At 40.0% G+C, this 23,774-nt stretch overlaps 1 pseudogene; it reads right to left on the bottom strand.

Moving 5' to 3' along the window:
• Positions 1–5,397: 5,397 nt before the first annotated feature.
• On the bottom strand, positions 5,398–22,912 carry LOC100350136 (olfactory receptor 8C8-like; annotated as a pseudogene).
• Between the last annotated feature and the right edge of the window lie 862 nt (positions 22,913–23,774).

The raw sequence follows: 23,774 nt of genomic DNA, 5'->3' as shown, positions 1-23,774 counted from the left end.
ACATCAGTTTATTCTCATCCTAGCAAACAGTGGTGGTTGTGGAATAAGAGGACCTTCCTACACTCATTGACTATATAGTACATTGGGCAACTAACCTAACCTCCATGTGCTTCTGGTACAGAATTCCTAAAATAGGAGTAGTAACAATAATATCTCACTCACTGGGTTGTTGTGACAGTTAAACAAGGTACAAGGAATACGGTTACATGATGAACAGTAAATACCAGTTGTCATTACACACGTTCCCATAACTTCTGATAGACGTTCCATACACACCTTTCCTCATTTTTTCCCTTTAATTCTTCTGTTCCCCTAAAAACCATGAGTTCTCTAAAAACAAACATCACTCTGTCTATTTTATTCTTTCTTTTTGGTCCTAAGTGCAGTGCAGAATACACAGCTGTTTTGGCATTTGGGGAGTAAACCAGTAGAAGGAAGATCTCTCTCTCTCTCTCTCTCTCTCTCTGTATGTGTGTGTGTAACTCTCTCTCTCTAACAGTCTGCCTTTCAAATAAATCAGTCTTTAAAGAACACAATAAGCAAGAAGTAGAATGTCTGGAGTTTATGAAATAACCACTCATATCAAGGGCTGACCACGGCACAGCATCTGTTGGCCATGGTTCTGGGAGTTTGTCCCTTCATGTTCACAACATAACTGCCTAGCTCCCACAATCACATTTAAGCACAACTGTACCCAAATAAGAAAGGGAAAGCAAACAGAAAGAAAAAAAAGTCCCCTATACCATGAAGTAAACAGTTTCCTGCAAACAGCATTTATTTTGTGCCTCTCTCTTCTCACAGAAATATGCCACAGAGCCAGCCTCATAGCCAGGAGAACTAACAAAATCACCAATTCTCTCAGCCATTATCATGCACTGAATTTTTCTGTCATTAGGGAGAAGGGGAGAAGAAATATTTACTGTGTAAGACAACAGCATGCTTCCCTCCTTTCCAGTTTGGCATCCAGATGGCATAAATTGATCCATACACACTATATGGGAATACTTCAGTTTGTGTAAAAAGGAATTAAAAGATAAGCTTACTTTGGTGCCAAAAACATTTTGAATCCCATGCACCCAGTCACTTGCCCTAAGTGAACTACAATACCTATCTAGTATTGTGCTGCATTCGGGGTTTCCATTTTGGGAAAAACTCAGCCAAAAATACCAAATAAAAATTCCCGACAATATTTTGTGACTTACATAGATGTTTCATTGATTATTTTCTTTCTTTATTAAATTGATCCATGTACATGATATGTTTCATGGTAAAAAGAAAATTACTATATTTATTCACTATGTAACATATCAATGTAAATTATTTAAAACAAAGCATAATTAAAAGAGTTTGTGATTATTTTATTTTTATTAGATCATATTTCCAAGTAAAAGATCTTCATAATTTGTAGTGAAAATTTATGCTATGCTTTCTTCTGGAATACTTTTTTCTGTCAGGTATGTTTTTTTCTTTAAAGATTTATTTATCTATTTGAAAAGCAGAGTTACACAGAGAGGGAGAGACACAGAGAGACTGAGAGATCTTCCTTCCATTGGTTCACTCCCCAAATGTCTGCAATGGCTTAGGCTGGGCCTGGCTGTGGACAAGAGCCTGGAATTCCATCCAGGACTCTCACATGGCTACAGGGGCCCATGGACTTGGGGCCATCTTCTGCTGCTTTCCCAGGCCATAGCAGAGAGCTGGACAGGAAGTGAAGTGGTTGGGACTTAAACTGGAACCCATTTAGGACACTGGTGTCTCAGGAGAAAGCTTACCCACTGTACCACAACCTCACCCCAGTTTCAGGTTTTTGGAAGTAAACAACTTCTTGCAATTATTGATCAAGTATTCTCAATAATAATAACTACCAAATGTTTACAATCGCCAGAACAACAATAGATATTGCATTTAACATAGAGTTTTAAATAACTGTTTAAAACATTCAAAAATTTAAAATCAAAATCATTTTCAAAGGATGTATGATATCATCTTTTTCCATTTACAAATTTTGTGTTGACACACTTCAGAACCAGTTTCACTTTTTCATCTCGTGTATTTCAAAGTTACACAGAAGTCCTAATTTGCAGAAGGCTTCTGCATTTGTAGAGTAGCCATAGTAGCTTGTGTGTGATCTGGAGAGAGAGAGGCTGGACTGTAAAGGCAACACCAAAAGCCGAGTGCATAAGGCTGAATGTTTCTCCAATTCAGACTGTGTGTGTGGAGAAGCTACAACACAGCAAGAGGATTTGAAATATGTACCCATATCGCTCCCAAAGCATACGTAGAAAACTTCCAAACATTCAAGAATGGTAAAATAAGGTCAAATATTCTATCAGTATCTTATGTCTACTTTCTTATGACATTAATTATTTAAAGCCTTTGACTTTGAACAACTTTAGTTACAAATATTATAAAATGTCATTTTAACTAAAAAGTTAAATAAGTTACATTTTCCAGTTCAATACAAGCAATCTGCCCTGAAAAATGAGACTGTTGATTTCACAGAATTGACCCAGGCTATTTGCTGATTTGTTCTCCACCAGGGAGTACTCCTTACTACATCTAGTACTCAGACCACAGTAATGTCCTATGCCTGTGGATTCACATTGCAGCTTTTTGTTGAATACTAAGGATTTATAGACATGGATGTCATGCCCCTTATTCTATATCATTTTTGAAAGCATGTGAACTTTCAAGATAAATACATTGAGCAAGTGATGGCTCAAGTACTTGTGTCCTGCCACCCATTTTGGAGATCTGGATGGAGTTCCTGGCTCCTGGCTTAGGCCTGGCCCTGCCCCAGGTCATTTAGGGCATTTGGGCTGTAAACTAGTACGTGAATGTGAATGCACTCTTTCTCCTCTCTCTCTCTCTCTCTCTCTCCCTCCCCCCCCTCCCTTCCCGTCTCTCTTTCTTACTCTTGCTCTTTCTCTGTCCCTGTGTATGTGTGTCTGATTTTCAAATGAAAATAAATAAATGAAATCTTTAAAAATAGTAAGATACATACTTTAGGTTGAAATTCAAACAAAATCATTTTAAGATTTCTATGTAACCAAGTACTATAATGAATACAGACAAAAATATAGAAGTAATACAAAGCATTTAGATTCTGATTAAGAAATGAAAGTCTTAAAATTATAATGGTGCCGGTGCCGCGGCTCACTAGGCTAATCCTCCACCTAGCGGCGCCGGCACACCGGGTTCTAGTCCTGGTCGGGGCGCCGGATTCTGTCCCGGTTGCCCTTCTTCCAGGCCAGCCCTCTGCTGTGGCCAGGGAGTGCAGTGGAGGATGGCCCAGGTGCTTGGGCCCTGCACCCCATGGGAGACCAGGAAAAGCACCTGGCTCCTGGCTCCTGCCATCGGATCAGCGTGGTGCGCCGGCCACAGCGCGCCAGCCGCGGCGGCCATTGGAGGGTGAACCAACGGCAAAGGAAGACCTTTCTCTCTGTCTCTCTCTCTCACTGTCCACTCTGCCTGTCAAAAATTAAAAAAAAAAAATTAAAATTGTAATGGTGAGATGAGTATTATCATAAATGTTCATACTTGGCTCTATACTCTGCCTGTCAAAAATACTTGGCTCTTCCTTAAAAACAATAATTTTACTCAGATTGAAGTAAAGATCATAGCTGACATCATTATCTTTTAAGGCTAATCTTAAAAGCCAGTCTTTTAAAAGTTTTTCAAAAATCACGATAGATTTCCATAAATATAAAAATGCAGTGGTAAGAATCATGGTTTCTTGAAGGCCATACTACACTGAAATCATTCAAAGTAAGGATGGACAGGAGAGAGCGAAATATGAATATACTACTGTGGAAACCATGACCCCGTCTCTCCAGGAAAACTCGACCTAAATTCTTCAGCCTCATCCCCCTAGAAAATGACTGACCATTGAACAAGAGCATGATGGAACATTTCCTTTTGCCCATCGTATTTACCCCATTTTAAAATCGATCTTTAAAGAGTCATGTGTGTGTTTTCATTGGGCATCAAAGTCTATGGCTCATCTGTCAGCATCCTGGCTGAGAGTCAGTTCCCGTACCACTCTCACTTTCAGGACCATTCTGTAAGAGTTCTCCAGAGGTTCTCTCTACTCTTTCACAATTTGTTTCTTCCTTTCGTTTTCTTTTCCCTTCCTTCTTTGCTTCCTACCTTCCATCCTTCCTCCTTCCTCTGTTCCTCCCTCCATCCCTTCCATTTCTGCTTAGGATGTGCAATAGTTTGAAAAGCTAGCAGCCAATGGGGGAGAGAACCAGCGCATGGAAGACCTATCTCTCTCTCTCTCTCTCTCTGCCTCTCCTTCTCTTTATGTGTAACTCTGACTTTCAAATAAATAAATAAATAAATCAAAGAAAGAAAGTAAGAAATCTAGCCTCTATGTGATTACTTGTGTGGCCTAGAGAAACTCCTATAACCATATCCTAATTAAATGAATGGAATAGAGAGACTTATAATTAATAGGATTTGTAAAGAAGATAGCATACAGTAAGGAACTCAAATTCAATTATTTCTTCTAAGAAAAAAATAAATAAAATTTACATATTAAACAAACAAATCTCAATTGAGCAAGATCCCCACACATGTTTTTGTGTTTTAAAAGAAGTAAATAGACTTCCCTTTGCAAAAGGAAACCCTGGTTACACAACCAGGGCAACAAAGAGCAACAAAGACACTTGACATCGCATGTGGCTCTTGATACTGTAAGCAGGAATATCATTGTGTATTTTTCATCACAATCACAGATACAATCCACATATAAATGCAAAAATTATCAATATTTCAATTCTATTTATCAGAAAGTATCAGTTGACCGAGGCCTTGTTGTTTTGGGTGGAGTTTGAGAAAGGTGGGCAGAACCGTGAGCCTTACCTAAGCATCAATAACAATAGAAACTTAATCCAATAAAGTATATGGTCCCTATATAGATATGAGGCTAAAAATCCAGAACTAGAACCATTACTGAAAGAACCCTAAAAAATTGACATCTGTACCATGTCCACAAGTTCTGTCATGGCTCCTGTTTTAATGCAGTTTTAAGTAGTAAGATACTTGAATGAGGAAAGCACTCTATGTAGTAGTTTCAGAAGAGGAAGAAAGAAATGAAACGAACACATCAGATAGTTCCCAATGCCTTGCCTTGCCTTGAATAGTAAATACACATAAGAAATAACTAGTAAGTAGGTTACCTTTAGATAGGAAAGAATATCAGCTCAGTGTCTGCATCAGGTATAAAGATGGAAACTGGGGCAGAGCCCCCTTGGGACTAAGGTGACCCTCATCCAAGAAAAGACACACGTAGCTGTATTGCATGCAGAGAGGAGAAGGTGTTTTAGAGTAGAAATCCTGCCAAGTCTATAGAAAGAAAGATGAAGAGAGGAAAGAAAGAGATTAGAAATGTCGCTCCCCGTCTTCGCAGAGGAACGACACAGGACCCTGCGCTGTTCTTTCGTCTGCTCGGCCCTCCCCGGGTTTGCTGCTGGTTCTTCCCGGGTTGGCTACCGTCCCTTCCACCTCCGTGGAAGGGCGGTTCTCCCTGCCACTTTCCCCACTTCCGCGGGGGAGCGGCACACCGCCGGCCGGCTCTCTCGGGGGCTGCACAGGTGTTCCTTCAGATAGATGTTCCTGGTGCATGTTGTCTCTCTCCTCCTTTATAGTCCTCTTCCACCAATCCCAACTCTGCTACCCACACGCCGAGTACGCTGCTCTCCTCCAATCAGGAGCAGGTCCTGCTGTTTATTGGTTGAACTGGAGGCAGCTGAGTAGAAGCTGTTTCCTCCTCTCCCAGCGCCATATTGTGGGAGAGCAGATGCATAGAATAAGTCTTAATTCCAGTAACAGTCTAGTCCAAGTTGCTCCCAGTTGCTCCCCACAAGAAGGAAGTTTACGAGGAGGTGTAGGAAGAGGACAAAAAGACCTAGCCACGGAAAAGGACCAACTCAGCCCTAGCAGTGCTGCTTAATTTGTAATTCTCTTCAGAGTTTTCTTCAGAGCAAGCTGACATCCTTGTTTCTGAGGCTATAAATGAGGGGGTTCTGCATGGGCACTGCGAGAGTATAAAACACAGAGAAAAATTTTCCTTGGCTGAAAGATTCAGCAGAAGATGTCTTCACATACTCAAGCAACCCAGATCCATAGAACAGGCCCACAGTTATGATATGGGAACCACAGGTGCGGATGGCTTTGGACCAACCTTTTGCTGGAGACATGTGAATGACTTTAAAAAGAATGAAAGCATAAGATACTAAGATAATGAGGCTCGATGCAATGATAATGGTACCTACAATGACAGAGCTGGCAAGCTCATTGGCATACGTACCGCTGCAGGACAGCTGAGGCAGGGGGAAGATGTCACACAGGTAGTGGTTGATGATTTTGGAATCACAAAAGGTGAGCCTAAGCATAAACCCCTTTATGTGTGGACCATAGCACCAGAAAACCCCTTCAAATATGAACCAGACATCAGCAGAAAACAAACCTTTGGGGACACAACAACTGTGTACTTCAGTGGCTTACAGATGGCCACATAACGATCATAGGCCATGGCTGTTAGCACGTAGCACTCAAAGTTGACAACAAAAAGCAGAAGAAAAAGAGTTGAGCCATGCATTCTGGAAAGCAGATGATGTTGCCCTCTGAAATAAAGCCCATCAGCATTTTAGGGGTTAAGACAAATGAATAACAGACATCAATGAAGGACAGGTTGCAAAGAAAAAAGTCCATGGGGGTGTGAAGGTGCAAATTCAGGCATATTAGAGTAACTAAGCTCAAGTTGCCCAGCACAGTGACCACTTAGTTCACCAAGAACAGAAAATACAGGGGCAGTTGGAGCTCAGGTTGCTCTGACAATCCCACAAGAACAATCTCCACCACTGACGAGTTTTTTCCCTAGCCATTCACTTCACCAGTAGATCTGTGAGCAGAGGAATACAAGGTGATATTAACAACGAATTCTCATTTTTGTCTCCAGAGGGGAAGGACCTTCAGGGCTATCTGAAGACTCAAGCAAGATCTCCAGGAGCGAGTTTTCTTAGGCTGATTCCTGAGGGTTCCCCACCTCCTCCTTCCCTCACCTGTGTGTGTTTGTCTGACCAGGAAGAATGCTGATACACTTCCCGGGGTCTCCAGACTTCATTCCCCTGTACTCCTCAGTCGTCACTGAGTGCTGACAAGAGCAACACATAGGTGGTAATCCTCATAACCCTTCATTTATATAGTTTTGGGTTTGAAGGGAAATTATTAAAAGAAAGGTAATTCAGTGCTCACCTTTCTTTCTCAGCAAGCCTCACTGGGCTGCACATTGAGGGCTCCTCCTCTCCACTCTACTGTGGAGACAAAGCTTCTAATGATGAAAGAAGTTGTAGCATCATCAATGACTTCACCCTTTGAGATATTAGAAGAGCTATGATAGAGGATATGCCATGATTGCTATTTAAGAGTTTTCCCAGAAGTTTTTTTTTTTTTTTTCTTTCCTTGCCAGAGGTAAACAATAATCCTTTAAAAAGCTCCACAATAGGAAAACTTTCACTTTAGGAGCGGCAAGATGGTGGAATAGGAAGAGAGCACACTGATTGTCTGGGAAGAGACAGTTTAATAAAAGTGGAGATACTGCAGGTTCAAGGAAGAGTAGGGGAATAAACAGCAGAGGAAACTCTTCCAGAACTAGTGATTCACGGTGGACCTTCATGGATTGCGTGGGAGACCACAGCTTGGGACACCAGTGGCAGAATCAACGCACCAGTGCTGGAACGTGAAGTGAACCGAACCTCCATAGCCTGAGACACCAGCAGGAAAGCAGAAAGAGGAGTTAGAGGGAATGAGGCTTGAAACACCGTGGGGAAAAGCTCAACAGGCTAACTAGAAGAGAGAGGGAAAAAAAAAAAAAAACAAAGTGACCGGTACAGACACGAGTTTCTCTCTCTCCACTCACCTCTCAAAGGCAAGCAAGACAAACAGCAGGAGCCATTTTGGACATACATCATAAGCGGCTCACCTCAGGACTGCACCCGCCCTCAGCCAAGTAGAAAAACCTGACTCTGTGGGTGGGGGATGGGGTGAAATAACAGGAGATCAGGACCTAGTGAATGTGTGGTGCTGATGAACTGAGACTGTGAAAAAAGAGACGGTGGGGGAGAGAACTCATGGAATTCATGTGAGTACTCTCCAGAGACGCTACAATTCGGCAACCTTGGCAACCCAGTGGGAGACGGCAGAAGAATTGGAGTCCACACTGAGGGTAGAACAGATTCCCTATGTGGTCCGTGGGAAAGAGCTTCTGATCTCTGGCTCCTGTGGGTATATCACCTGCTTACGACCTTCAATTCTGCTCAGTTGTGTGGAATTACTTCCCTTCTGAATCAAAAAAAAAAAAAAAAAAGAAAGAAAAAGAAAGAAAGAGAGAGAGATTTACCACGCCTAACCTGGGAGTGTCACCTTTGGCACACCCTTAACCCTTAACCCTGAGGAACCAAACAGAGCTCTCGGGCCACACCCATCTCAAGCCTCTAACGCTCCATTAAAAGCAGACAGTCCACTTAATACAGTCATAGTATAACAAGAAAAAAACACCAAAGCGAGGGAAGAAGAATCCAAAGAATATCTCCACAATGCTAAGCAACAAACGCAGAAACTGAGGAACAAGAACAAGGAAGACATTATGAAGAAGACACCCCAAGCCAAGATTATGAAGATGATGAGATGGAAGAAATGCAAGATACTGATTTCAAAGAATTTATGATTAGAACAATTAGAAGTTTTCAAAAACAATGCTTGAGCTACGGAAATCCTTACTGGATAGGATAGAAAATCCCCTTCAAGAAAATGAAATCTTAAGGAGGAATCAAAATGGAATGCAGAAACTAGTAGAACAGGAAAGTGTGATAGTGAAGAGAAATCAAAATGAAATGAAGAACTCAATAGATCAAATGACAAACACATCAGAGCCTTAAAAACAAAGTCAGTGAAACAGAAGAGAGAGTATCGGACATAGAAGACAGAGCACAGGAAAGTTTACAGTCAAACCAAAGAAAAGAAGAGGAAATTAGAAATCTAAAAAATATTGTTGGGAATCTACAGGATACTATTAAAAAAACCCAACATTTGGGTTCTAGGAGTTCCTGAAGGCATGGAGAGAGAGAAAGGATTAGAAGGCCTTTTTAGTGAGATAGTTGCAGAAAACTTCCTGGGTTAGGAAAAGGACAGAGACATCCTAGTACAGGAAGCTCATAGAACCCCTAGTAAACATGACCAAAAGAGAGCCTCACCACGACACGTTGTAATCAAACTCACCACAGTGTAACAAAAAAAAAAGATTCTAAAATGTGCAAGAGAGAAACATGAGATTACTCTCAGAGGATCTCCAATCAGACTCACAGCTGACTTCTCATCAGAAACCCTACAGGCTAGAAAGGAATGGCGAGACATAGCCCAGGTACTAAGAGAAAAACTGCCAGCCCAGAATATTTTATCTTTGGGAAATGGCAGGGCAAAGTTACCACTTATCAATAGTCATATTGAACGTTCATGGCCTGAACTGTCCCGTTGAAAGACACAGATTGGCTGACTGGGTTAAGGAACAAAACCCATCTCTTTGCTGCTTACAAGAAACACATCTTTCCAACAAAGATGCATACAGACTGAAAGTGATAGGCTGGAAAAAGATATACCATGCCAACAGAAATGAAAAAAGAGCAGGCGTAGCCATCTTAATATCGGACAACATAAATTTTAACACAAAAACTTAACAGAAACAAAGAGGAGCACTATATAATGATTAAGGGATCAATTCAACAGGAAGATATAACAATTATCAATGTATATGCACCTAATTACAGGGCACCCATTTATTTAAAAGATCTGCTAAGGGACTTAAAGGGAGACAGACCCCAATACAGTAGTACTGGGGGACTTCAATACTCCACTCTCAGAAATAGACAGATCAACAGGACAGAAGATCAACAAGGAGACAGTAGATTTAAATGACACTTTAGCCCAAATGGATCTAACAGATATCTACAGAACTTTCCATCCTACCCATAAAGAATTTACATTCTTCTCAGCAGTACATGGAACCTTCTCTAGGATTGACCACATGCTAGGCCATAAAGTAAGTCTCAGCAAATTCAAAAGAATTAGAATCATACCATGCAGCTTCTCAGACCATAGAGGAATGAAGTTGGAAATTAGCAACTCAGGAATCCCTAGAGCATATGCAAGCACATGGAGATTGAACAACATGCTCCCGAATGAACAATGTGTCATAGAAGAAATCAAAAGAGAAATCAAAAACTTTCTGGAAGTAAATGAGGATAACAACACAACATATCAAAACTTATGGGATACGGCAAAAGCAGTGTTAAGAGGAAAGTTTATATCAATAGGTGCCTACATCAAAAATTGGAAAGGCACCAAATAAATGAGCTTTCAGTGCATCTCGAGGATCTGGAAAAACTGCAGCAAACCAGACCCAAATCTAGTAGGAGAAGAGAAATAATTAAAATCAGAGAAGAAATCAACAGGATTGAATCAAAAAAAAAATTACAAAAAATCAGCCAAACAAGGAGCTGGTTTTTTGAAAACATAAACAAAAATGACACCCCATTGGCCCAACTAACTAAAAAAAGAAGAGAAAAGACCCATATCAATAAAATCAGAGATGAAAAAGGAAATGTAACAACAGACACCACAGAAATAAAATGAATCATCAGAAATTACTACAAGGACTTGTATGCCAGCAAACAGGGAAACCTATCAGAAATGGATAGATTCCTGGACACATGCAACCTACCTAAATTGAACCATGAAGAATTGGAAAACCTAAACAGACCCATAACTGAGACAGAAATTGAAACAGTAATAAAGGACCTTCCAACAAAGAAAGCCCAGGACCAGATGGATTCACTGCTGAATTCTACCAGACATTTAAAGAAGAAATAACTCCTATTCTTTCCAAACTATTCAGAACAATCGAAAAAGAGGGAATCCTCCCAAATTCTTTCTATGAAGCCAGCATCACCTTAATTCCTAAGCCGGAAAAAGATGCAGCATTGAAAGAGAATTACAGACCAATCTCCCTGATGAACATAGATGCAAAAATCCTTAATAAAATTCTCTCCAATAGAATGCAACAACACATCAGAAAGATCATCCACCCAGACCAAGTGGGATTTATCCCTGGTATGCAGGGATGGTTCCATGTGCGCAAAACAATTAATGTGATACACCACATTAAAAGACTGCAGAAGAAAAACCATATGATTATCTCAATAGATGCAGAGAAAGCATTCGATAAAATTCAATACCCTTTCATGATGAAACTCTAAGCAAACTGGTTATGGAAGGAACATTCCTCACTACATCAAAGGCATTTATGAACAACCCACAGCCAACATCCTATTGAATGGGGAAAAGTTGGAAGCATTTCCACTGAGATCTGGTACCAGACAGGGATGCCCACTCTCACCACTGCTATTCAATATAATTCTGGAAGTTCTAGCCAGAGCCATCAGACAAGAAAAAGAAATTAAAGGGATACAAATTGGGAAGGAAGAACTCAAACTATCCCTCTTTGCAGATGACATGATTCTTTATTTAGGGGACCCAAAGAACTCTACTAAGAGACTATTGGAACTCATAGAAGATTTTGGCAAAGTAGCAGGGTATAAAATCAATGCACAAAAATCAAGAGCCTTTGTATACGCAGGCAATGCCATGGCTGAGGAAGAACTTCTAAGATCAATCCCATTCACAATAGCTACAAAAACAATCAAATACCTTGGAATAAAATTAACAAAGGACATTAAAGATCTCTACGATGAGAATTACAAAATCTTAAAGAAATAGAAGATACCAAAAAATGGAAAAAATCTTCCATGCTCATGGATTGGAAGAATCAATATCATCAAATTCTCCATTCTCCCAAAAGCAATTTATACATTCAATGCTATACCAAACAAAATACCAAAGACCTTCTTCTCAGATCTGGAAAAATGATGCTGAAATTCATATGGAGACACAGGAGACCTCGAATAGCTAAAGCAATCCTGTACAACAAAAACAAAGCTGGAGGCATCACAGTACAATATTTCAGGACATACTACAAGGCAGTTGTTATCAAAACAGCATGGAACTGGTACATAAAAAGATGGACAGACCGTTGTAACAGAGTAGAAACATCAGAACTCAATCCAAACATCTACAGCCAACTCATATTTGATAAAGGATACAAAACCAATCCTGGAGTAAGGACAGTCTACTCAATAAATTGTGCTGGGAGAATTGGATTTCCACATGCAGAAGTATGAAGCTAGACCCCCACCTTTCACCTTACACAAAAATCCACTCAACATGGATTAAAGACTTAAATCTACGACCTGACACCATCAAATTATTAGAGAACATTGGAGAAACCCTGCAAGATATAGGTACCTGCAAAGATTTCTTGGAAAAGACCCCGGAGGCACAGGCAGTCAAAGCCAAAGTTAACATTTGGGATTGCATCAAATTGAGACGTTTCTGTACTTCAAAAGAAACAGTCAGGAAAGTGAAGAGGCAACTGACAGAATGGGAAAAAATATTTGCAAACTATGCAACAGATAAAGGGTTGATAACCAGAATCTACAAAGAAATCAAGAAACTCCACACCATCAAAACAAACAACCCACTTAAGAGATGGGCCAAGGACCTCAACAGACATTTTTCAAAAGAGGAAATCCAAATGGCCACAGACACATGAAAAAATGTTCAAGATCACTAGCAATCAGGGAAACGCAAATCAAAACCACAATGAGGTTTCACCTCACCCCGGTTAGAATGGCTCACATTCAGAAATCTACCAACAATACATGGTGGAGAGAATGTGGGGAAAAGGGACACTAACCCACTGTTGGTGGGAATGCAAACTGGTTAAGCCACTATGGAAGTCAGTCTGGAGATTCCTCAGAAACCTGAAGATAACCCTACCGTTCGACCCAGCCATCCCACTCCTTGGAATTTAGCCACAGGAAATGAAATTGGCAAACAAAAAAGCTGTCTGCACATTAATGTTTATTGCAGCTCAATTCACAACAACTAAGACCTGGAACCAACCCAAATGCCCATCAACAGTAGACTGGATAAAGAAATTATGGGACATGTACTCTATAGATTACTATACAGCAGTCAAGAACAATGAAATCTGGTCATTTGCAACAAAATCGAGGTATCTGGAAAACATTATGCTGAGTGAATTAAGCCAGTCCCAAAGGGACAAATATCATATGTTCTCCCTGATCAGCGACAACTAACTGAGCACCAAATTGGAAACCTGTTGAAGTGAAATGGACACTATGAGAAACAGTGACTTGATCAGCCCTTGTCCTGACTGTTGATGTACAATGTAATACTTTATCTCTTTTAGTATTTTTTTTGTTCTAGTACTATTTGTTGAACTGTGTAATTAACACACAATTATTCTTAGGTGTTTAAATTTAACTGAAAAGTAATCTCTGTTACATAGATAAGAGTGGGAATAAGAGAGGGAGGAGATGTACAATTTGGGACATACTCAATAGGACTTGCCCCAAATGGTGGAGTTGGAAATGTGCCAGGGGATTCCAATACAATCCCATCAAGGTTTCATGTACCAATGCCATCTCACTAGGCCAAGTGATCAATTTCAGTTCACAATTGGTCACACTGATATGTCTAAAAGTCAAAGGGATCACACAAACAAGACGAGTGTCTGCTAATACTAACTGATAGAATAAAAAAGGGAGAGGACGAGCCAACATGGGAAGCGGGATACACCACAGACTCACAGAAGGGCAGATGTCCTAAACAGCACCCTGGCCTCAGAAACAGCCATTAAGGTATTCAGATATGGTGGAAGTTCCCATGAGAGTATTTTAGGCATGGAAAACCATGACACTCTGGCAAAAAAAAAAAAAAAAAGTAAACTAAATGAAAAATCAAAGATCTCTGCGAGTGAGATCCCAGTGGAAAGAACAGGGCCATCAAAGAAGGAGGTACTTTTCTCTGAAGGGAGGAGAGAACTTCCACTTTGACTATGACCCTGTCTGAATAAGATCGAAGTCAGCGAACTCAAAAGGCTTTCATTGCCTTGGCAACTCATGACTAGAGGCTAGGGAGATTACTGATGCCATAAACAAGAGTGTCAAATTGTTAAGTCAACAACAGGAGTCACTGTGTACTTACTCCTCATGTGGGATCTCTGTCCTTAATGTGTTGTCCAATGTGAAATAATGCCGTAACTAGTACTGAAAACAGTATTTTACACTTTGTGTTTCTGTGTGGGTGCAAACTGATGAAATCTTTACTGAATATATACTAAATTGATCTTCTGTATATAAAGATAATTGAAAATGAAAAAAAAAACTCCAGAATAGTCATCTGATTCATATGAAAATCTGTACCATGTTTCATAGTTCTGAGACAAATGAGTAGAGGTGCAAAACACTCTTCCTGACTTCAAGTTTTCTTCCCAAGTTGGATGAGCCCCTTGAGGGCAGAAATTACTGAGCATGTGTTTACACTCTGTGCATCATAAACCCAGCATCAGATCTTTGGGGACTCAAATTTCTACTCAATTTACCAACAAGAATTCCTCCTAATCCTCAGTGCAAAGTAGTGCCCATTCTCCCTACAGAGCTCTACAGGAGGAAAGTCACTATCCCTAATGCTGCCCTACAAGCACCTTGGGACAGCAGTAATTAATATTAAATCATAAAGTTAATACCCCACATACTTGTAGATCTCATCCCCTCAAACAAACATTGAAGCGAAGTGATTCATAAAGTTCAATGAGCCTCAAAGTTACTGAGCTGAATCCAAACTTCTCATCTTCCTGATTTGAGACTGTAGACAAGTGATATTGTCTCTGTCTCTCTCTCCCTCCCTCCATATATGTGTGGATATATGTGTAATATATGTACATATTATATGTAATAATATACATTATATATGTACATGACATATACATATATAAGTAATATATGTATATATTATATTCAATATAATATGTGTATATTGTATATGTTCTATATATGTAATATATACACACATATATCCGGGTAGACAAAGAACAGGGTTTATTAAAATCTGTAACATTGTAAGATTGTATCTAAGTGTAAAGTCTCTCTCTGTCTCTCTCTCACACATACACATACACACACACACACACACACATACACCTGTGCATATTAGTAATGGAGTTAATAAGAGAAGTGTATCATTGGGTTATTATAGGAATTAAGTGAAATAATTAACATAAAGTAATGCTATGTGCCTGAACCGTGAAAACAGCCCAGTGGGTTATAAGTATCTCTTTCTCTGTTTGTCCTCTATATTCATGCAAACCAGGATTTCTCAGCTTTGGCACTACTGACACTTTTATTTTTTTTTTAACTTTTATTTAATGAATATAAATTTCCAAATTACGACTTATGGATTACAATGGCTTCCCCCCCATACCGCCCCTCCCACCCACAACCCTCCCCTTTCCCACTCCCTCTCCCTTTCCATTCACATCAAGATTCATTTTCGATTATCTTAATATACAGAAGATCAGCTTAGTATACATTAAGTAAGGATTTCAACAGTTTGCTCCCACACAGAAACATAAAGTGAAAAATAATAGATGATTTTTTTAAATGATGATGAAATCAGATCAGACCTATTGTCATGTTTAATCCCAGCGAGAGTCAAGTTGGGAATTGATAATTTCTTCTTTTTTTTTTTTACAGAAGATCAGTTTAGTATGCATTAAGTAAAGATTTCAACAGTTTGCACCCCCATAGAAACACAAAGTGAAATATATTGTTTGAGTACTCATTATAGCATTAAATCTCAATGCACAGCACATTAAGGACAGATATCCTACATGAGGAGTAAGTGCACAGTGACTCCTGTTGTTGACTTTACCAATTGACACTCCTGTCTATGGCATCAGTAATCTCCCTATGCTCCAGTCATGAGTTTCCAAGGCTATGGAAGCCCCTTGAGTTCTCCGACCCTTATCTTGTTTAGACAAGGTCATAGTCAAAGTGGAGGTTCTCTCCTCCCTTCAGAGAAAGGTACCTCCTTCTTTGAAGACCTGTTCTTTCCACTGGGATCTCACTCACAGAGATCTTTTGCCAGAGTGTCTTGGCTTTCCATGCCTGAAATACTCTCATGGACTTTTCAGCCAGATCCGAATGCCTTTAGGGCTGATTCTGAGGCCAGAGTGCTATTTAGGACATCTGCCATTCTATGAGTCTGCTGAGTATCTCACTTCCCATGTTGGATCACTCTCCCCTTTATTTATTCTATCGATTAGTGTTAGCAGGTACTAGACTTGTTTATGTGCTCCCTTTGACTCTTAGTCCTTTCATTATGATCAATTGTGAACTGAAATTGATCACTTGGAATAGTGAGATGGCATTGGTACATGCCACCTTGATGGGATTGAATTGGAATCCCCTGGTATGTTTCTAACTCTACCATTTGGGGCAAGTCAGCTTGAGCATGTCCCAAATTGTACATCTCTTCCCTCTCTTATTCCCACTCTTATGTTTAACAGGGATCACATTTCAGTTAAATTTCAACACTTAAGAATAACTGTGTATTAATTACAGAATCTCCTGACTGTTTCTTTTGCAGTACAGAAACTTCTCAATTTGATGCAATCCCAATAGTTAATTTTGGCTTTGACTGTCTGTGCCTCCCGGGTCTTTTCCAGAAATTCTTTGCCTGTGCCAATATCTTGAAGGGTTTCTCCAATGTTCTCTAGTAACTTGATGGTATCAGGTCGTAGATTTAGGTCTTTAATCCATGTTGAGTGGATTTTTGTGTAAGGTGTAAGGTAGGGGTCTTGCTTCATGATTCTGCACGTGGAAATCCAGTTTTCCCAGCACCATTTATTGAATAGACTGTCCTTGCTCCAGGAATTAGTTTTAGATCCTTGATCAAATATAAGTTGGCTGTAGATGTTTGGGTTGATTTCTGGTGTTTCAATTCTGTTCCATTGGTCTATCCATCTGTTTCTGTACCAGTACCATGCTGTTTTGATTACAACTGCCCTGTAGTATGTCCTGAAATCTGGTATTGTGATGCCTCTGGCTTTGTTTTTGTTGTACAAGATTGCTTTAGCTATTCGAGGTCTCTTGTGCCTCCATATGAATTTCAGCACCATTTTTTTCCAGATCTGAGAAAGTCTTCGGTATCTTGATTGGTATTGCATTGAATCTATAAATTGCTTTTGGGAGAATGGACATTTTGATGATATTGATTCTTCCAATCCATGAGCATGGAAGATTTTTCCATTTCTTGGTATCCTCTTCTATTTCTTTCTTTAAGGTTTTGTAATTTTCATCGTAGAGATCTTTAACGTCCTTGGTTAAGTTTATTCCAAGGTATTTGATTGTTTTTGTAGCTATTGTGAATGGGATTGATCTTAGAAGTTCTTCCTCAGCCATGGCATTGTCTGTGTATACAAAGGCTCTTGATTTTTGTGCATTGATTTTATACCCTGCTACTTTGCCAAAATCTTCTATGAGTTCCAATAGTCTCTTAGTAGAGTTCTTTGGGTCCCCTAAATAAAGAATCATGTCATCTGCAAAGAGGGATAGTTTGAGTTCTTCCTTCCCAATTTGTATCCCTTTAATTTCTTTTTCTTGCCTAATAGCTCTGGCTAGAACCTCCAGAACTATATTGAGTAGCAGTGGTGAGAGTGGGCATCCCTGTCTGGTACCAGATCTCAGTGGAAATGCTTCCAACTTTTCCCCATTCAATAGGATGTTGGCTGGGGGTTTTCATAGATTGCTTTGATTGTAGTGAGGAATGTTCCTTCCAAACCCAGTTTGCTTAGCGTTTTCATCATGAACGGGTGTTGTATTTTATCAAATGCTTTTCGGCATCTATTGAGATAATCATATGGTTTTTCTTCTGCAGTCTGTTAATGTGGTGTATTACATTGATTGTCTTGCGCACATTAAACCATCCCTGTATACCAGGGATAAATCCCACTTGGTCTGGATGGATGATCTTTCTGATGTGTTGTTGCATTCTATTGGCGAGAATTTTATTAAGGATTTTTGCATCTATGTTCATCAGGGAGATTGGTCTGTAATTCTCTTTCAGTGCTGCATCTTTTTCCAGCTTAGGAATTAAGGTGATGCTGGCTTCATAGAAAGAATTTGGGAGGATTCCCTCTTTTTCTATTGTTCTGAATAGTTTGAGAAGAATTGGAGTTAGTTCTTCTTTAAATGTCTGGTAGAATTCAGCAGTGAATCCATCTGGTCCTGGGCTTTTCTTTGTTGGAAGGGCCTTTATTACTGTTTCAATTTCTGTCTCAGTTATGGGTCTGTTTAGGTTTTCGATGTCTTCCTGGTTCAATTTAGGTAGGTTGCATGTGTCCAGGAATCTATCCATTTCTGATGGGTTTCCCTGTTTGCTGATGATTGTTTGATGATTCTTTTTATTTCTGTGGTGTCTGTTGTTACGTTTCCTTTTTCATCTCTGATTTTATAGAATTGGGTCTTTTCTATTCTTTTTTTAGTTAGTTGGGCCAATGGGGTGTCAATTTTGTTTATGTTTTCAAAAAACCAGCTCCTCGTTTGGCTGATTTTTTGTAATGTTTTTCTTGATTCAATCCTGTTGATTTCTTCTCTGATTTTAATTATTTCTCTTCTCCTGCTAGATTTGGGTCTGGTTTGCTGTAGGTTTTCTAGATCCTTGAGGTGAATTGAAAGCTCATCTATTTGGTGCCTTTCCAATTTTTGATGTAGGCACCTATTGATATAAACTTTCCTCTTAACACTGCTTTTGCTGCATCCCATAAGTTTTGGTATGTTGTGCTGTTATCCTCATTTACTTCCTGAAAATTTTTGATTTCTCTTTTAATTTCTTCTATGACCCATTGTTCATTCAGGAGCATGTTGTTCAATCTCCATGTGTTTGTGTATGCTCTAGGGATTCCTGAGTTGCTAATTTTCAACTTCATTCCTCTATGATCTGAGAAGCTGCATGGTATGATTCTAATTCTTTTGAATTTGCTGAGACTTGCTTTATGGCCTAGTATATGGTCAATCCTAGAGAAGGTTCCATGTACTGCTGAGAAGAATGTAAATTCTTTAGCTGTAGGATGGAAAGTTCTGTAGATATCTGTTAGATCCATTTGGGCTAAAGTGTCATTTAAATCTACTGTCTCCTTGTTGATCTTCTGTCCTGTTGATCTGTCTATTTCTGAGAGTGGAGTATTGAAGTCCCCCAGTACTATTGTATTGGGGTCTAAGTCTCCCTTTAAGTCCGTTAATAAATCTTTTAGATAAACCGGTGCCATTCACGTTCAATGTGACTAATGATAAGTGGTAACTTTGCCCTGCCATTTGCCAAAGATAAGTTCTAATATATGCTTTGAATTCCCTGTGATCTTTTGCTGTGAGGTTTCCTTCCTTGGTTTCCTTCCTTTACCTTCTTTCATATTGATGACCGTGTTTCTTTGTTTCTGTGTGTAACACATCTTTAAGCATCTTTTGCAGTGCTGGACGAGTGGCAACAAATTCTTTCAATTTCTGTTTGCTATGAAAAGTCCTTATTTCACCTTCATTCACAAATGATAGCTTTGCAGGATATAATATTCTGGGCTGGCAGTTGTTCTCTCTTAGTACCTGGGCTATATCTCACCATTCCCTCTTTTGGTCGTGTTTATTAGGGGTTCTGTGGGCTTCCTATACTAGGATTTCTCTGTCCTTCTCCAAACCTGGGAAATTTTCTGCTAATATCTCACTAAAAAGGCCTTCTTTTCCTTTCTCCCTCTCCATGCCTTCAGGAACTCCTAGAACCCGAATGTTGGGTTTTTTAATAGTATCCTGAAGATTCCCGGCAATATGTTTTAGATTTCTAATTTCCTCTTCTTTTCTTTGGTCTGACTGTATCCTTTCCTGTTCTCTGTCTTCTAAGTCCGATATTCTCTCTTCTGCTTCACCCATTCTGTTTGTAAGGCTCTCTATTGTGTTTTTCATTTGATCTATTGAATTCTTCACTTCAGTCACTATCACAGTTTCCTGTTGTACTAGTTGTTTCATTTCATTTTGATTCCTCTTTAATATCTCATTTTCACGAGAGAGATTTTCTATCTTGTCCATTAAGGATTTCTGTAGTTCAAGAATTTGTTTTTGAGAACTTCTTAATGTTTTTATCAATTTTTTGAGATCTGCTTCTTGCATTTCTTCTATGTCATCATCTTCATAATCTTGAATTGGGGTGTCTTTTTCATTTGAGGGCGTCATGGTGACTTCCTTGATTTTATTACCTTGGTTTTTGCATTTGTTATTTGGCATATTGGAGATATTTGGTTTCTTCACTGTGGTGCTTTTTCTTGTTATACTATGACTCTAGATTAAGTGGACTATCTGTTTTTGATGGAGCCTTAGGGCTTGAGATGGGTGTGGCCTGAGAGCTCTGTTTGGTGTGCCAAAGGTGACACTCCCAGGTTAGGCGTGGTAAATCTCTCTCTCTCTCTCTCTTTCTTTTTTTGATTCAAAAGGGAAGTAATTCCGCACAGCTGAACGAAGTTGGAGGTAGTTAGCAGGCAAATGATATACCCACAGGAGCCAGAGATCAGAAGCTCTTTCCCAAAGACCACACAGGGAATCTGTTCGGCCCTCAGAGTGGGCTCAAATTCTCCTTCAGTCTCCCACTAGGTTGCCAAAGTTACGGAATTGTAGCGTCTCTCGAGAGTACTCATGTGAATTCCGTGAGTTCTCTCCCCCACCGTCTCTTTTTTCACAGTCTCAGTTCAGTAGCACCACAAATCTGCTGGGTCCTAATCTCCTGTTAATTCGCCCCACCCAGAGTCAGGTTTTTCTGCTAGGCTCAGGGCCGGTGCAGACCTGAGGTCACTCTGCTTATGACGTATGTCCAAGATGGCGCCTGCTCTTTGTCTTGCTCGCCCTTGAGATGTGAGCGGAGAGAGAGAAACCCGTGTCCGTACCAGTCACCTTTCTCTCTCTCTCTCTCTCTCTCTCTCTCTCTTCCAGTTAGCCTGGTGAACTTCCCCCCCCCCCCCCGGGGGTCGTTCCCTCTAGTCTCCTCTCTCCGCTTGCCTGCCAGTGTCTCGGGCTATTGAGGTTCGGCTCACCTCGTGTTCCAGCGCTGGTGTGTTCAGTCTGCCGGTGGTGTCCCGAACTGTGGGCTCCCACGCTCTCCACGCAGGTCCGCTGAGAATCACTCGTTCCGGAAGAGTTTCTTCTGCTGTTTCCTTCCCTACTCTTCCTTGAACCTGCAGTATCTCCACTTTTATTAAACTATCTTTCCCCGGACTATCAGTGTGCTCCCTTCCTATTCCGCCATCTTGCCCCTGTGTCGACACTTTTAACTAGATGGTTTCCTGTTGTCAGGCTTTCCTGTGTACTAAGGACACATAGCACCCTTGGTTTCTGTCCTTAGATGCCAGTAGTATCCTCTTCCTTCAACCCCAATACACACATTACACACCAGTTGTAATGAGAAAAATGTTCTCCAGGAAGATATTTAGCATAGTAGTTAAGACATGGATGTCCTACACATCAGAGTGCATGGGTTCAATTCCTGGATCTGGCTCCTTACTCCAACTTCTTGTCAACACAGTCCGTTTGAGACAGAAGTGATGGCTCAAGTAGTAGGATTTCTGCTTCCCACATGAGATATTTGGATTACATCTTCTGTGTGTGTGTGTGTGTGTGTGTGTGTATGCCTCTGCCTCTCTGTAACTCTGCCTTTCAGGTAAAAATAAATCTTAAAAAAAAAAACTATGCACAGCTAATCCATCACATACGATAATTTTCATTTCTGTAGTTCCTTTTTCAGCTGGTTTTCCTCCCCAAATTTTATTAGTAAAAATCTCATCCCACTGCAATCAGTTGTTAGGACTCAATTTCATTTTCTTTTTTTTTAACTTTCATTTAGTAAATTTCATTTTCTTAAATAATGTTTCCAGGAATTTGTTGACCCACTGCCATCTTAATAAATGGGTAAAAATAGCTAAAATTCTTTTGGCTATGACACAAAATCTGAATGTTTTAAAAAAGATTTACTTATAAATTTGAAAGGCAGAGTTACAGACAGAGAGGAAGGGATACCTAGAGAGAAATCTTCCACCTACTGGGTCACTCCCCAAATGCCTACAATGGCCAGGGCAGGGTTAAGTCACTTCATGAGGTGTGTCTCGCTTCCCACATTCTCTTCTGCTTAGTTCTTCTGAGTGATAATCTCATGTGGACTTTCTTATGCAGTGAAAAGAGAATCACCAGAATTCCTAGACTGAACTGAAGTATAATTTGGAGAAAAATAAAGTCCTTTTAAATCTAATTTTATCAGAAAAGACTACAGGCAAATGGGTATTTTTTGCAAACTCTATCAACAGGATTTGGCACATGCTAATTGTGACACCAGCAAGACAGTCCATCAAAACTGCATCAAATGTAATTCCTATATCATGAAATGTCCAGGCCAATAAGCTTAGAATTCCATGTTTTCTATCAATAATATTAATACAGAGAATTAGCTACACAGATATTGCAAGAGAGAAAGAGTGACAAGTTGACACTAAAAAAATATAAATACTAAAAACTGCCGAAAAAAGCTATCACTCCCAGGCTGGTGCAAAGAAAGAGGAAGCATGACCCAATTCTAGACCCTCAGAGAAGAAGTTTTATAGGGTTAGTGACTGGATTACTGACAGTTTGGAGTCACCACACAGCTGGCACTTACACTGCTGAAGGAAGGGCTGCACCCAAGGTTGCTGAAGCCAAAAAGTAGGAGACCAACAGTGAAGCCTCACAAGTGCTTGAGCCACTTGAGGAGCAAAGCCTGGGCAATGCTGTGAGGGAGGCTGGCAGAACTGTAACGGAGGGCTCCCCTGCTGCTGACGATGCCCCTGAGAAGATGCAGCAAGGAAGCACATCTGTTTGTGTTTATGGGACATTTGCCTGCCTTCCTTTAGGATTGTGCACCTATTTAATTTGTCCATTTATTAGATTATACTTTGATTATTCATAAATCAGATAAGACACTCATGCCAGACACATATTGGCCAGACCAAGTAAGCCCTACCCACCATGCTAAGTCATTGGCTGGGTGTGTCTCAGAGTAATCATGAAGTGTGGTGAAGAGTGTGGTGGGCACAGAGGAGTGTGTGCTATGGGCTCTTAGTCCATGATGCACGCCACAGCTGGTGCTCTGAAAAGGCCTGAATGGCTCGTCTGTCAGGCTGCCACAACCAACTCCAAATAAAAAGCTAAATGTCAACCTTATTCTGATTCGTGCCTACTGTTATTTTTATGTTATATTTTACTTCATATCATTTAATTTTTATTTCAAAAAATTTAAGACATATCAAAATTATACATCTTTATGGGATGCTAGGTGATGCTTTTGTTACATGTATACATTATGTAATGTCCAATCAGTGTAAATATATTAACTTTTTTTAAGCATTTGACACTTCTGTGTAGGAATCTATAGCAAAACTTCTATCTTTTGAGATAGCAAACTATACGGTAAATTTTTGATCTTCCACTGACTGTGCAATAGAACCCCAAAACTTCTTATTCCTGTCTAGCTATAACTTAGTACCTGTCAATCAACATTTCCCAAACCCTCCTTCCCAATTCCCTTCCTAGTCTCTGGTAGCAGCAATTATATTTTTGACTTCTATGAGTTAATGCCTTTTTTTTTTTTTGACAGGCAGAGTGGATAGTGAGAGATAGAGAGAGACAGAGAGAAAGGTCTTCCTTTTGCCGTTGGTTCACCCCCCAAATGGCCGC

This window comes from Oryctolagus cuniculus, chromosome 1 (assembly GCF_051225735.1).
Source record: "Oryctolagus cuniculus isolate XC-2025 breed Fujian yellow rabbit chromosome 1, ASM5122573v1, whole genome shotgun sequence".
NCBI lineage: Eukaryota > Metazoa > Chordata > Mammalia > Lagomorpha > Leporidae > Oryctolagus > Oryctolagus cuniculus.
Note: the sequence above shows the minus strand (reverse complement) of the source record. Positions and strands in the feature narration are given on the sequence as shown.